The following is a 16059-nucleotide window of genomic DNA, read 5'->3' as shown; positions in this document are numbered from 1 at the left end:
AAAAAAGGCATGTTCCCTGCTGCTGATTTGTATAAGACAGCTATGCTTATATCAGTCATAATTGGTAAAAGAGAAATTGCTATTTTTGAATTCATTCTTCAAGCAAAATTTTTCAGGAAAAACCTATATAGGCCTTAATTTCGTTTAAATACCTGTTTTATGTGCTTCAGATAAGCAGATTGGGTGGTAACTATTTAAACCTGGCATGCTTAGCAATTAAAACTAATATTTGGTGATGAGGAGATTCTGGTTACAAGTTTCTTTTCTAGCACCTGGACCATTTAGTTGTAAAGGAAAAAAAGCAAGGAAGAAATTGGTCATGCTGACATGACCCTAATGGTTAATTCAATCATTGTATTCTACCTTTTCCTACTCTCCCCAAGCACAAAAGAACAATGGCACTAATTACTACTCTTTAGATGAGGTAAATCTCCAATGCTCTGTTCTATATACGGAGATGGCTTAAGCAACGGGCTGAAGCAGAAGTTGGTCAGTGGTCCTGCCTCCCCCATCACTCCACACATATATACAAGCTTATATTAAGAATCTCATTCATCATCCCCTACCCTTATCACCGTCACTTCCAATCAACATTTTAAAGAAAAAACATCACCCTTTGTTATTACATGTCACTCTTGTTTCCCTTCCACTTTCATCTCTTTCATCTCTCTTCCTTTCCCCCTTTGTGTGTGTGTGTGCAGGATGTGTACACATACACACATACACATGCCTGTTTCCCTGACACTTAAGTGCAATATTTCAAACTTCCCCCTTCTCACAACCCTATTTTTCTTTCACAATCAGAAAAGAAGTTCGTGGAGAACAGCAAACAGAAGTGGACCAAAAAATATTCAAATAACCTATCTTTTAAATTTGGGTACAGTAATGTCTGGAACTTTTGAGTATTTGTATTTTTCATCTTTTAAAAAAATTTATTTATTTTATTTATTTTTGGCTGCATTGGGTCTTCATTGCTATACGCGGGCTTTCTCTAGTTGCGGTGAGCCGGAACTACTCTTCGTAGCTGTAGGCAGTGACTTCTCTTGTTGCGGAGCACGGGCTCTAGGTACATGGGCTTCACTAGTTGTGGCTCACGGGCTCTAGAGAGCAGGCTCAGTAGTTTTGGTGCACGGGCTTAGTTGCTCCTCAGCATGTGGGATCGTCCCAGACCGGGGCTTAAACCCGTGTTCCCTGCATTGGCAGGCAGATTCTCAACCAGTGCGCCACCAGGGAAGCCCTGTATTTTTCATCTTTAAAAACATCTATTTGAGGGCTTCCCTGGTGGCGCAGTGGTTGAGAGTCCGCCTGCCTATGCAGGGGACACGGGTTCGTGCCCCGGTCCGGGAAGATCCCACATGCCGCGGAGCGGCTGGGCCCGTGAGCCATGGCCGCTGAGCCTGCGCGTCCGGAGCCTGTGCTCCACAACGGGAGAGGCCACAACAGTGAGAGGCCTGCGTACCGCAAAAAAAAAAAAAAGTATTGGGGAAGACATGAGAAAACAAGGACCATCCTGGACCATCCTGCACTGCTATAAGTATGCTATGTGGTATAGCCATTCCAGAAACAACCTGGCAGTACCTAGTAAAATTAATTACCATATTACATATGGCCCAGCAATCCCAGTCCTGCACATATCCCATATGCCCACATCCCATACTGAGATGTTTGCACAGATACTCACCAAGATATCACATGTGATAGCATAGAAATAGAGGCAACTTGGGTGTCCATCACTGGTGACAGGTTATGTAAAGTACAATGCAGTCATATCATAGAATACTAATCAACAGAAAGGAACTGAACTCATATACAACAACATGAATAGATATTATAAACCTTACCTCCTGGGCTTCCTTAACATGGCCACCTACTTCATCAAGACTGCGAAAAGAATCTCTAGCTCCACTTTGCTAACAAAGTCTTATATTTAATGTATCCTAATCAAATATAATCATGAGAATGACAGCCCATCATATTTGCCGTATTCTGTTGATTAAAAGCAACTCACAGGTCCCATCCACACTCAAGGGGAAAGAGATTACACAAAGATGTGAATGCTAAGAGAATAATAATTAGGGGGTCACCTTAGGGTCTGTCACCACACCAGGAAAAGTTCTAGACAATGAGATTACATCAATGAGCAAAAGGAAAGAAAGTCTGCCTTCACAGAGAATACAACTGTGTGTGTGTGTGTGTTTATCCTCTTTTTAAAATCAATAGGATGATACTGTATATAATCCTTTGCATCTTACCATTTCATTTTATAACCTAGCTTGGAAAATTTTCCCTTCAAGTACTTATAGAATTATGTTATTCTTTATAACAGGTGTATAATGTATTCAATCATTACCCAACTCATGGACTCTGAGATTGTTTCTAGGTTTCCCATTTAACAATGCTGCAAGAAATGCCCTCATACATGTATCATTAAGTTATTGTGCAGGTTTATCCAAACAGAGTATCCCCTTAAGGCCAAATAAAGGTTCTACTCTGTTCTAGCCTTGGCTCTGCTTAATTCTAGCTATGGGAACTTGGGAAAATTACTTAAGACTTTGTATTTTATTTTCCTACTCTACTACAGAAGGATAATTGAAATGCATTCATGTTCAAAATGCACAAAATATGCATCCAGAGCATGGTAGACAATTTATATATTACTTTGCTTTTCTTGAGCACTTTATCAACTACTTTATGAAATACAACCCAAACCTTTTGTATCTTCCAAATTAGATGAGAGAAAAGGGGTGTTCATGGAATGGTGATAAAAAGAGAGAAATAGGGTAGGATGATAGAGTGTCTTTTGTGTGATAATAAGGTGATTGGGAGCCTCTAGATAGATTCAGGATGAGGGCTGGTCCCGCAAAAGACCAAGGCTTGATTAGAGGATTGGAACTTTCAGCCTCACCCCACCCTGGATCTCGGGAGAAGGGAGAAGGGCTGGAAGTTGAGTTAATCATCATTGGCCAATGATGTAATCAGTCATGAGTGTGTAACAAAGATTCCATAAAGACTCTAAACGATGGGGTTCAGAGAGATCCCAGGTTGCTGAACATATTGAGGTGCTGGGAGAGTGGTTCTCCCAGAGAGCGCACAGAAGTTCTGCATGCCACCAGCCCCATATCTTGCCATATGTGTTGCTTCCATTTGGCTGTTCCTGAGTTGTATCTTTTATAACAAGCCAGAAAATGCAAAAAGAGAGAAAGAGAGAGGTAATTTTGAAACAAGGATAGATAATGTCCCTCTACGCTCCCTGATCTACTTGGCCTCGACATTTCCTATGGCCCAATCCTGTCCAATTTAATTGTCTTAATCAAGACCTATCCCTTCTTCCTTTTTCTTTATTATTTGAAACAATTTACCCTTAAATATACACTCTCTGTGTCTTTCAAAAGGACAAATAGATAATATAATTTTAACTCAATATACTTACATAATTTAACATTAATGTGCTTGTGAGGCGTGCCATAGAACAAATATACATCTAAATAGCAATGTTCTTACTTATATAATGTGCCCAACCCGGAGTAAGACTAGTGCAAACTGTGCTACAGGTAGGAAGGACTCACTAATGAAGTGGATATTTGAAAAAGGGGAAATGCAGTCATGGCTTCAAATCGCACCATAATTGTGGCCCCGTCTCTTAAAGCTTGCTCTGCCCAAAAAGGCTGATAAGTCTCAGGAGATGTTTGATTACGTGACCCCCACCTCCACAATGCTCATAAAACATGGGATTCATTAGCTTTCAATATGTGTTTCTTCATTAAAAAAAAAAAAAAAAGCTTTTCCTTAGCTTTAAACTTAAGAGAAAAAGAGACATGAGGAGACGGAACTCAAGAAAGTTTTCCTTCAGATCCAAATAAAAGAGAAGTTAAAGACTTTTCCTGATGAGAAGGGCGGAATTAAACTCCTTGTGTGCAGAATTTTTTCTCTGTCTCCTAAAGAAAAGGAGAACAGCTTTACCAAGGAATCAAGTTCTTTCTTGCCTGCATCTGCAAGTGTAGGGATCTGTGCAGAGTGACACCTAGTGGTCTCCAGAACGCCTTTAGCAGCAAGAGTAATGAAGTCTGAACGTGTGTGGATTGAGCATCTGTAAAAGAGCCTTTTTTCCTTCCCACACACACATCCCTAAGCTGTGAACAAACTGAGTCATTAACTGGTTTTGATTCCAATACCACGACTTTCTGGCCACATATCCACTTATTGTCAAATCATAGAGGAAATTAATATTTAATATTTGAGGAGTGGGTAGAAGTCACAGAGTGGAAAGGCATAGTGATTCCAATGTGCAAGAAAAATGATTTGTCCAAATCTGGAATCTTCAAGGCAGCAACAAAGCACAGTATCCAACCCAACAGATATCAAAGGAGCAATGGCTTTTGTGGCTAGATTCTTCTGAGTTCATGCCAGAGTTCATTCCCATGTAGTTCCCACTCTGCCTTTAAAACCTCACCTGAGTGAACCTCTCCAGTTGCCCATCTGTATTCCTGACTGGACTGGGGAACTTAGGGGGCTAAGAAGTTTATAATGGAATGAGGACATTTCAGCTTATCCTGATGATTTGTTGCTATCCAGGAGACATTTAAAATTCCTCCATGGTGCTGTAAGAAAGGAGTTTCTACTTCCTCCTTTTATCAATAGGTTATCTCTGAAGTGGGCTCCAGAAAATTTTGGATTTGGACTCTTATGGCTTGAATTGACAAGGACTTCTTTTTTTTTTTTTTTTTTGCGGTATGCGGGCCTCTCACTGTTGTGGCCTCCCCCGCTGGGGAGCACAGCCTCCAGACACGCAGGCTCAGCGGCCATGGCTCACTGGCCCAGCCGCTCCGCGGCATGTGGGATCCTCCCGGACCGGGGCACAATCCCGCGTCCCCGGCATCGGCAGGCAGACTCGTAACCACTGCGCCACCAGGGAAGCCCAAGGACTTCTTTTTAGGGAACCTGACAAGTAAAAATTGAGGCCCTTTAGAATTTATCAAATTTAAATCTTAAAGCTCCATTTTGGGGCTTCCCTGGTGACGCAGTGGTTAAGAATCCACCTGCCAATGCAGGGGAGACGGGTTCAAGCCCTGGTCCGGGAAGATCCCACATGCCGCAGAGCAACTAAGCCCATGCGCCACAACTACCGAACCTGTGCTCTAGAGCCTGCTAGCCACAACTACTGAGTCTGTGTGCCACAACTACTGAGCCCGCGTGCCACGACTACTGAAGCCCACGCACCTAGAACCCGTGCCCTGCAACAAGAGAAGCAACCGCAGTGAGAAGCCCGCGCACCGCAATGAAGAGTAATCCCTGCTCAACGCAACTAGAGAAAAGCCCACGTGCAGCAACGAAGACCCAATGCAACCAAAGATAAAATAAATAAATTTATTAAAAGAAAAAAAAATTTTAAAACCTCCATTTTGAGGATTAAAAAATGTCAGATACAATAAATATGACTGAATTTGGCCACCAAAACAGGTAATGGCAGAAAATTCTGGAAAATAATAACTGAAGGAAAGAATTTTGTGGGAGAATTTAAAGTAGCTCAAATTCTAGTAAAACCCGGGGTAATTGGTTTTCCCAACTTATAAACTAAAGGTTAACTGGCCTCAAACTTTGCAGGTCCCAGGCTCCTCTTTTACCTGGGACCTGGTATCATTTCATTATATTTTATAGTTGATTTTTAAGAACTGTCCAAAGAGCATCCACAGAATATTTTCTATCACAAAATTGGATGATGGACCCTAATGATTTGCAAAAATGTGTTTCTCTTTGTAATTTCTACAGGTGTAACTCTACCTAATCGGACTTGGAATATACCTCTCCTAACCCATTACCTTATAAGTTGTTCAACCCCTTCCTGATGAACTTCAAACCTGTTCAATCCAAAGAGCAAGAAAGCTTTAGACACATTTCTTCCTCTACTCTCTACGGTTTTATGTTCCCTGTCACCTTAAAGTAAAATCTTTTTAAAACAACATACTATTTTGTCCTGTAGAGCACTTTTGACTCTAAGATCAGCCAATTATGGCCTATACTGCATTAGCTCAATAGAGAGTCTCCATTTTAAAAACTAATATGGAACCTGCATTTGACCATGTGGTTAGGGATATGGTTGTTGGCAAAATCTTTTTAAAGAAATAATAATTTCAAATGGAATAAAATAAGGACATATCTGACCTTCCTTAATTTTAATCAGTATCTTAATAAGTTTTTTTTCTTTTAATGACCTGGGTGCATGCACTCCTTCACTCCCTGTTCTTCAGTTAATTAATTAATTAGGGCTTCCCTGGTGGCGCAGTGGTTGAGAGTCTGCCTGCCGATGCAGGGGACGCGGGTTTGTGCCCCAGTCCAGGAAGATCCCACATGCCACGGAGCCGGTAGGCCCGTGGGCCATGGCCACTGAGCCTGCGCATCCGGAGCCTGTGCTCCATGACAGGAGAGGCCGCAACAGTGAGAGGCCTGTGTACCGCAAAAAAAAAAAAAAAAAGCGTGTGGGTGTGTGTGTGAGTGCACACACACATGGTCTGTGTATATATGTGTGTCTGGGGAACATGCATTTTCTGATGTTCTTTACCTATTAAAATTCCTAAATCACAGGGCCCCAAAATACATGAACAAAACCTGACAGAATTGAGCAGAAAATACACAATTTAATAAGAATAGTTAAAGACTTAAATACCTCACTTCTAATCGTGGAAAGAACAAGACAAAAGATCAACAAGGAAATAGAAGACTTGGATAATTCTGTAAACCAACTAAAGCTAGCAGACATCTATAGAACACTTCATCCAAGAGCAGAATACACTTCCTTCTCAAATGTACATGGGACATTCTTCAGGATAGACTATATGTTAGACCATAATATAAACTACAATACGGAGAGAAATATTATGAAGTACATTCTTCACCCATGATGGAATGAAATTAGAAATCAATAACAGAAAGAAATTTGGGAAATTAGCAAACATGTGGAGATTAAACAACACACTACTAAATAATCAATGGGCCAAAGAAGAAATCATGAGAAAAATGAGAAAATATATTGAGATGAATGAAAATGAAAATACAACATGTTAAAATTATGGGAAACAGTGAAAGTAATGCTTAGAGGGTTACTTATAGCTGTAAATATCTATATTTTAAAAGAAGAAAGATCTCAAATCAATAACTTAGCCTTCCATCATAAGAAACTAAAAAAAGCACAGCAAATTAAAGCAAAAGGAGGAAGGAAATAATAGAGATTGAAGTAGAAATGAATGAAATAAATAACAGAGAAAAATCAATAAAATTAAAATTCAATTCCTTGAAAAGATCAGCGCAGGGCATGGGGGTAGTGGGATGAATTGGGAGATTGGGATTGACACATATACACTAATATATATAAAATAGGTAACTAATAAAAACCTCCTGTATAAAAAAAATAAACAGAAGGGAGTCCAAAAAAATATGTAAACAAATTAAAAGGAGATCTAATAAGAAAATTTTAATGACACTTTTAGTCTAACATGTAAATTCTAAAATAAAATCATATATCTCTTTCAAAAAAAAAAAGAAAAGATCAACATAATTTACAAATGTTTATCTAGACTGGGCCAAAAAACAGCAAGAAGACTCAAATTACTAAAATCAGAAATGAAATAGGGAGTATTACTATCAACCTTACAGAAATAAAAAGCATTATAAGGTAATACCAAAAAAAACTATATGCCAATAAATTAGATACCCAGATAAAATGGACAAATTCCTAGAAAGACACAAACTACCAAAACTGATTCAAGAAGAATTAGAATATCTAAATAGACCTATAAAAAGTAAAGAAATTGAATCAGTAATAATACATACACACGTACATTATAAATAAACCTTCCCACTAAGGAATCCCAGGATGAGATGGCTTCACTGGTGAATTCTACCAAATGTTTAAAGAAGAACAAACACCAATTCTTCACAAACTCTTCCACAAAATAGAAGAGGAGGGAATATTTCCTAACTTGTTCTATCAGGCTAGTATTACTGACTCAAAACTAGACAAAGATGTCACAGGAAAGGAAACAACAGACCAATATCTCTTAGGAACATAAATGCAAAAATCCTCAACAATGCTAGCAAACTGAATCCAGCAACATATAAAAAGTACACCATGACCAAGTGAGATTTATCCCAGGAATGCGAGGTTGGTTCGATATATAATAATCAACCATGTAAAATACCATATTAATAGAAAGAATATAGAATAAAACTCACATGATCATCTCAATAGACATAGAAAAGGCATTTGACAAAATCAATCACCATTTCATGAATAAGAATGCTCAACAAGTCAGGAATAGAAGGAACTTCCTCAACCTGATAAAGATCATCTATGAAAAACCCACCGTTATCATTATACTTAATGGAAAAAGAAGGAAAGCTTCCACCCTAAATCAAGAATAAGACAAAGAGGGAATTCCCTGGTGGTCCAGTGGTCAGGACTGTGCACTTTCACTGCCGAGGGCCCAGGCTCAATCCCTGGTCAGGGAACTAAGATCCCACAAGCTTTAGCATGGCCAAAAAAAAAAAAAAAGAATAAGACAAAGATATCCGTTCTCTACACTTTTATTTTTAAGATTTACTTATTCTTTATTTATTTTTATTTATTTTTGGCTGTGTCGGGTCTTAGTTGCAGCCTGTGGTATCTTCATTGATGCACACGGGCTCTTTGTTGCAGCGCACTGGCTTCTCCCTCTTTGTGGCGCACAGGCTCCAGGGTACCTGGGCTCTGTAGTTTGCAGCACGCGGGCTCTCTAGTTGAGGTGTGCAAGCTCAGTAGTTCTGGTGTGCGAGCTTAGTTGCCCCGCGGCATATGGGATCTTAATGCCCTGACCAGGGATCAAACCCGCATCTCCGGCATTGTAAGGTGAATTCTTTACCATTGGACCACAAGGGAAGTCCCTCACTACACTTCTGTTAAACATTCTGCTAGGGGTTCTAGCCAGGGCAATTAGTCAAGAAAAGGAAGTAATAGGCATACAGGAAAGGAAGAAAGGAAGAAAAAAGGAAAAGCTATCTCTATGTGCAGATGTCATGACTTTGTTCATAGAAAATCCTAAGGGATCCACATAAAAACTATTAGAATTAATAAATTCAGCAAGTTTTCAGGATACAAGAGAAATATATAAAAGTCAGTTGGGTCTTCCCTGGTGGTGCACTGGTTAAGAATCCGCCTGCCAATGCATGGGACACGGGTTTGAGCCCTGGTCCAGGAAGATCCCACATGCCACAGAGCAACTAAGCCCATGCGCCACAACTACCGAGCCTGCGCTCTAGAGCCCGTGAACCACAGCTACTGAAGCCGGCGCGCCTAGAGCCCGTGCTCCACAGCTAGAGAAGCCACCGCAATGAGAAGCCCGTGCACTGCAACAAAGAGCAGCCCCCGCTCGCTGCAACTAGAGAAAGCCTGCACAAAGACCCAACGCAGCCAAAAAATAAATAAATAAATTTATTTTTTAAAAAGTCAATTGTATTTTTATACACTAGCAATAAATAATCTGAAAATGAAATTAAGAAAATAATTCCACTTACAACAGTATCAAAAACAATAAAATACCTAAGAATAAATTTAGTACAAAATAAGTGAAAAATACTGTTGAAAGAAATTAAAGAATATCTAAATACACAGAAAGAAATCGCACAATCATAGATTGGAAAGCTTACTTTTGTTAAGATTCCAATACTCTCCAAATTGATCTACAGATAAATAATCAAATTCCAGCTGACTTTTTGCAGAAATTGCCAACCTGATCCTAAACTTTACACGGAAATGCAAGAGACCCAAAATAGGCAAAAACAATTGGAAAAAGAGCAACATAATTGAAGAATTCAAATAAAATTTCCTGATTTCAAAACTCACTATAAATCTTCAGTAATCAAGACAGTGTGGTACTGGCATAAAGGTAGACATAAACATCACTGGAATATATTTCAGAGTCCAGAAATAAACCTTACATTATGGTCAGTTTATTTGGGGGAATCAATTGAGAATAGGGAACTCCACAGAGACAGAAAATAGATTAGTAGTTGTCAGGGGCTCGAGAGATGGAGGCAGAGGAAAGGATGAAGAGCAACTGTTCTTCATGGTGACTGGGTTCCTTTTTGGGTAATGAAAATATTATGGAAATACATAGTGGTGATGGTTGCAAACTTTTACAAATATACAAAAATTCAGAGTTGCACACTTTCTAAGAAATGAATGAATGAATGGATGGATGAATATTCATTTTTTTTGAGTTTGAAATTGGACTTATTTAAAAAAATTTTCTTAACATCTTTATTGGAGTATAATTGCTTTACAAGGGTGTGTTAGTTTCTGCTTTATAACAAAGTGAATCAGATATACATATACATATATCCCCATATCTCCTCCCTCTTGCATCTCCCTCCCACCCTCCCTATCCCACCCATCTAGGTGGACACAGAGCACCAAGCTGATCTCCCTGTGCTATGCGGCTGTTTCCCACTAGCTATCTATTTTACATTTGGTAGTGTATATATGTCCATGCCACTCTCTTACTTCGTCCCAGCTTACCCTTCCCCCTCCCCGTGTCCTCAAGTCCATTCTCTACATCTGTGTCTTTATTCCTGTCCTGCCGCTAGGTTCTTCAGAACCATTTTTTTTAAGATTCCATATATATGTGTTAGCATATGGTATTTGTTTTTCTCTTTCTGACTTACTTCACTCTGTATGACAGTCTCTAGGTCCATCCAACGCACTGCAAATAACTCAATATCATTTCTTTTTAAGGCAGAGTAATATTCCATTGTATACATGTGCCACATCTTCTTTATCCATTCATCTGTTGATAGACACTTAGGTTGCTTCCATGTCCTGGCTATTGTAAATAGAGCTGCAATGAATATTGTGGTACATGACTCTTTGAATTATGGTTTTCTCAGTGTATACGCCCAGTAGTGGTATTGCTGGGTCATATGGTAGTTCTATTTTTAGTTTTTTAAGGAACCTCCATACTGTTCTCCATAGTGGCTGTATCAGTTTACATTCCCACCAACAGTGCAAGAGGGTTCCCTTTTCTCCACGCCCTCTCGAGCATTTACTGTTTGTAGATTTTTTGAGGATGGCCATTCTGACTGGAGTGAGGTGATACCTCATTGTAGTTTTGATTTGCATTTCTCTAATGATTAGTGATGTTGAGCATTCTTTCATGTGCTTGTTGGCAATCTGTACATCTTCTTTGGAGAAATGTCTATTTAGGTCTTCTGTGCATTTTTGCATTGGGTTGTTTGTTTTTTTGATATTGAGCTGCATGGGCTGCTTATAAATTTTGGAGATTAATCCTTTGTCATTTGCTTCCTTTGAAAATATTTTCTCCCATTCTGAGGGTTGTCTTTTCTTCTTGTTTATGTTTTCCTTTGCTGTGCAAAAGCTTTTAAGTTTCATTAGGTCCCATTTGTTTATTTTTATTTCCATTTCTCTAGGAGGTGGGTCAAAAAGCATCTTCCTTTGATTTATGTCATAGAGTGTTCTGCCTATGTTTTCCTCTAAGAGTTTTATACTACCTGGCCTTACATTTAGGTCTTTAATCCATTTTGAGTTTATTTTTGTGTATGGTGTTAGGGACTGTTCTAATTTAATTCTGTTACATGTAGCTGTCCAGTTTTCCCAGCACCACTAATTGAAGAGGCAGTCTTTTCTCCACTGTATATTCTTGCCTCCTTTATCAGAGATAAGGTGACCATATGTGCGTGGGTTTATCTCTGGGCTTTCGATCCTGTTTCATTGATCTATATTCCTGTTTTTCTGCCAGTACCACACTGGCTTGATTACTGTAGCTTTGTAGTATAGTCTGATATCCAGAAGCCTGATTCCTCCAGCTCTGTTTTTCCTTCTCAAAATTGCTTTGGCTATGTGGGGTCTTTTGTGTTTCCATACAAATTGTGAAATTTTTTGTTCTAGGTCTGTGAAAAATGCCTTTGTTAGTTTCCTAGGGATTGCATTGAACCTGTAGATTGCTTTGGGTAGTATAGTCATTTTCACAATGTTGATTCTTCCAATCCAAGAACATGGTATATCTTTCCATCTGTTTGTATCATCTTTAATTTCTTTCATCAGTGTCATATAGTTTTCTGCATACAGGTCTTTTGTCTCCTTAGGTAGGTTTATTCCTAGGTATTTTATTCTTTTGGTTGCAATGGTAAATTGGAGTGTTTCCTTAATTTTTCTTTCAGATTTTTCATCATTAGTGCATAGGAATGCAAGAGATTTCTGAGCATTAATTTTGTATCCTGCTACTTTATCAAATTCATTGATTAGGTCTAGTAGATTTCTGGTAGCATCTTTAGGATTCTCTATGTATAGTATCATGTCAACTGCGAACAGTGACAGCTTTACTTCTTCTTTTCCAATTTGGAATCCTTTTATTTCTTTCTTTTCTCTGATTGCTGTGACTAAAACTTCCAAAACTATGTTGAATAACAGTGGTAAGAGTGGACAACCTTGTCTTTTTCCTGCTTTTAGTGGAAATGGTTTCAGTTTTTCACTATTGAGAATGATGTTGACTGTGGGTTTGTCATATATGGCCTTTATTAAGTTGAGGTAAGTTCCCTCTATGCCTACTTTCTGGAGGCTTTTTATCATAAATAGGTGTTGACTTTTGTCGAAAGCTTTTTCTCACTTATTGAGATGATCATATGGTTTTTCTCCTTCAGTTTGTTAATGTGGTGTGTCACATTGATTGATTTGCGTATACTGAAGCATCCTTGCATTCCTGGGATAAACCGCACTTGATCATGGTGTATGATCCTTTAAATGTGCTGTTGGATTCTGTTTGCTAGTATTTTGTTGAGGATTTTTGCATCTATGTTCATCAGTGATATTGGCCTGTAGTTTTCTCTCTTTGTGATATATTTGTCTGGTTTTGGTATCAGGGTGATGGTGGCCTCATAGAATGAGTTTCAGAGTGTTTCTCCATCTGCTATATTTTGGAAGAGTTTGAGAAGGATAGGTGTTAGCTCTTCTCTAAATATTTGATAGAATTCGCCTGTGAAGCCATCTGGTCCTGGGCTTTTGTTTGTTGGAAGATTTTTAATCACAGTCTCAATTTCCGTGCTTGTGATTGGTCTGTTTATATTTTGTATTTCTTCCTGGTTCAGTCTCAGAAGGTTGTGCTTTTCTAAGAATTTGTCTATTTCTTCCAGATTGTCCATTTTATTGGCATATAGTTGCTTGTAGTAATCTCTCATGATCCTTTATATTTCTGCAGTGTCAATTGTTACTTCACCTTTTTCATTTCTAATTCTATTGATTTGAGTCTTCTGCCTTTTTTTCTTAATGAGCCTGGCTAATGGTTTATCAATTTTGTTTATCTTCTCAAAGAACCAGCTTTTGGTTTTATTGATCTTTGCTATTGTTTCCTTCATTTCTTTTTCATTTACTTCTGATCTGATCTTTGATTTCTTTCTGTCTGCTAACTTTTGTTCTTCTTTCTGTAATTGCTTTAGGTGCAAGGTTAGGTTGTTTATTTGAGATTTTTCTTGTTTCTTGAGGTAGGATTGTATTGCTATAAACCTCCTTCTTAGAACTGCTTTTGCTGCATCCCATAGGTTTTGGGTCGTCGTGTTTTCATTGACATTTGTTTCTAGGTATTTTTTGATTTCCTCTTTGATTTCTTCAGTGATCTCTTGGTTTTTTTGTAGCATATTGTTTAGCCTCCATGAGTTTGTATTTTTTACAGATTTTTTCCGTAATTGATATCTAGTCTCACAGCATTGAAGTCGGAAAAGATACCTGATACAATTTCAATTTTCTTAAATTTACCAAAGCTTGATTTACGACCCAAGATATGATCTATCCTGGAGAATGTTCCATGAGCCCTTGAGAAGAACATGTATTCTGCTGTTTTTGGATGGAATGTCCTATAAATATCAATTAAGTCCATCGTGTTTAATGTATCATTTAAAGCTTGTGTTTCCTTATTTATTTTCATTGTGGATGATCTGTCCATTGGTGAAAGTGGGGTGTTAAAGTCCCCTACTATGATTGTGTTACTGCTGATTTCCCCTTTTATGGCTGTTAGCATTTGCCTTATGTATTGAGGTGCTCCTATGCTGGGTGTATAAATATTTACAATTGTTATATCTTCTTCTTGGATTGATCCCTTGATCATTATATAGTGTCCTTCTTTGTCTCTTGTAATAGTTTTTATTTTAAAATCCATTTTGTCAGATATGAGAATTGCTACTTCAGCTTTCTTTTGACTTCTATTTGCATGGAATATCTTTTCCCATTGCCTCACTTTCAGTCTGTATGTGTCCCTAGGTCTGAAGTGGGTGTCTTGTAGACAGTATATATATGGGTCTTGTTTTTGTATCCATTCAGCCAGTGTATGTATTTTGCTTGGAACATTTAATCCACTTACATTTAAGGTAATTATCGATATGTAAGTTCCTATTACCATTTTCTTAATTGCTTTGGGTTTGTTATTGTAGGTCCTTTCCTTCTCTTGTGTTTCCTGCCTAAAGAAGTTCCTTTAGCATTTGTTGTAAAGCTGGTTCGGTGGTGCTGAATTCTCTTAGCTTTTGAAATTAAAGGTTTAATTTCTCCATCAAATCTGAATGAGATCCTTGCTAGGTAGAATAATCTTGGTTGTAGGTTTTTCCCTTTCATCACTTTAAATATGTCCTGTTACTCCCTTCTGGCTTGCAGAGTTTCTACTGAAAGATCAGCTGTTAACCTTATGGAGATTCCTTTGTATGTTATTTGTTGTTTTTCCCTTGCTGCTTTTAATATTTTTTCTTTGTATTTAATTTTCAATAGTTTGATTAATATGTGTCTTGGTGTGTTTCTCCTTGGATTTATCCTGTATGGGACTCTTGGCGCTTCCTGGACTTGATTAGCTATTTCCTCTCCCATATTAAGGAAGTTTTCAATTATAATCTCTTCAAATATTTTCTCAGTCCCTTTCTTTTTCTCTTCTTCTTCTTGGACCCCTATAATTCGAATGTTGCTGCATTTAATGTTGTCCCAGTGGTCTCTGAGACTGTCCTTAATTCTTTTCATTCTTTTTTCTTTATTCTGCTCTGCAGTAGTTATTTCCACTCTTTTATTTTCCAGGTCACTTATCCGTACTTCTGCCTCAGTTATTCTGCTGTTGATTCCTTCTAGAGAATTTTAAATTTCATTTATTGTGCTGTTCATCATTGTTTGTTTGCTCTTTAGTTATTCTAGGTCCTTGTTAAACGTTTCTTGTGTTTTCTCCATTCTATTTCCAAGATTTTGCATCATCTTTACTATCATTACTCTGAATTCTTTTTCAGGTAGACTGCCTGTTTCCTCTTCATTTCTTCGGTCTGACGGGTTTTTACCTTGCTGCTTCATCTGCTGTGTGTTTCTCTGTCTTCTCATTTTGCTTAACTTACTGTGTTTGGGGTCTCCTTTTCGCAGGCTGCAGGTTCGTAGTTCCTGTTGTTTTTGATGTCTGCTCCCAGTGGCTAAGGTTTGTTCAGTGGGTTTTGTAGGCTTCCTGGTGGAGGGGACTGGTGCCTGTGTTGTGGTGGATGAGGCTGGTTCTTGTCTTTCTGGTGGGCAGGACCACGTTTGGTGGTGTGTTTTGGGGTGTCTGTGACCTTATAATGATTTTAGGCAGCCTCTCTACTAATGCGTGGGGTTGTGTTCCTGTCTTGCTAGTTGTTTGTCTTAGGGTGTCCAGCATTGTAGCTTGCTGGTCTTTGAGTGTTGCTGGGTGTTAGCATTGAGATGGAGATCTCTGGGAGAGCTTTCACCATTTGATATTATGTGGAGCCGGGAGATTTCTGGTGGACCAATGTCCCATACTTGGCTCTCCCACCTCTGAGGCGCAGGTATGACACCCGGCTGGAGCACCAAGACCTGTCAGCCACACGGCTCAGAAGAAAAGGGAGAAAAAAAGAAAGAATAAAATAAAATAATAAAATTAAAACGTTATTAAATAAAAAATTTTTAAATTATTAAAAATTAAAAAGTAATAGAAAAGAACAAAGAAATAACAGACAGATAGAACCATAGGACAAATGGTAAAAACAAAGCTATACAGAAAAAAATCACAC

This window comes from Monodon monoceros, unplaced genomic scaffold, assembly GCF_005190385.1.
Source record: "Monodon monoceros isolate NGI ecotype Baffin Bay Population unplaced genomic scaffold, NGI_Narwhal_1 Super_Scaffold_19, whole genome shotgun sequence".
Lineage (NCBI taxonomy): Eukaryota > Metazoa > Chordata > Mammalia > Artiodactyla > Monodontidae > Monodon > Monodon monoceros.
This window is presented reverse-complemented; position numbering follows the sequence as displayed.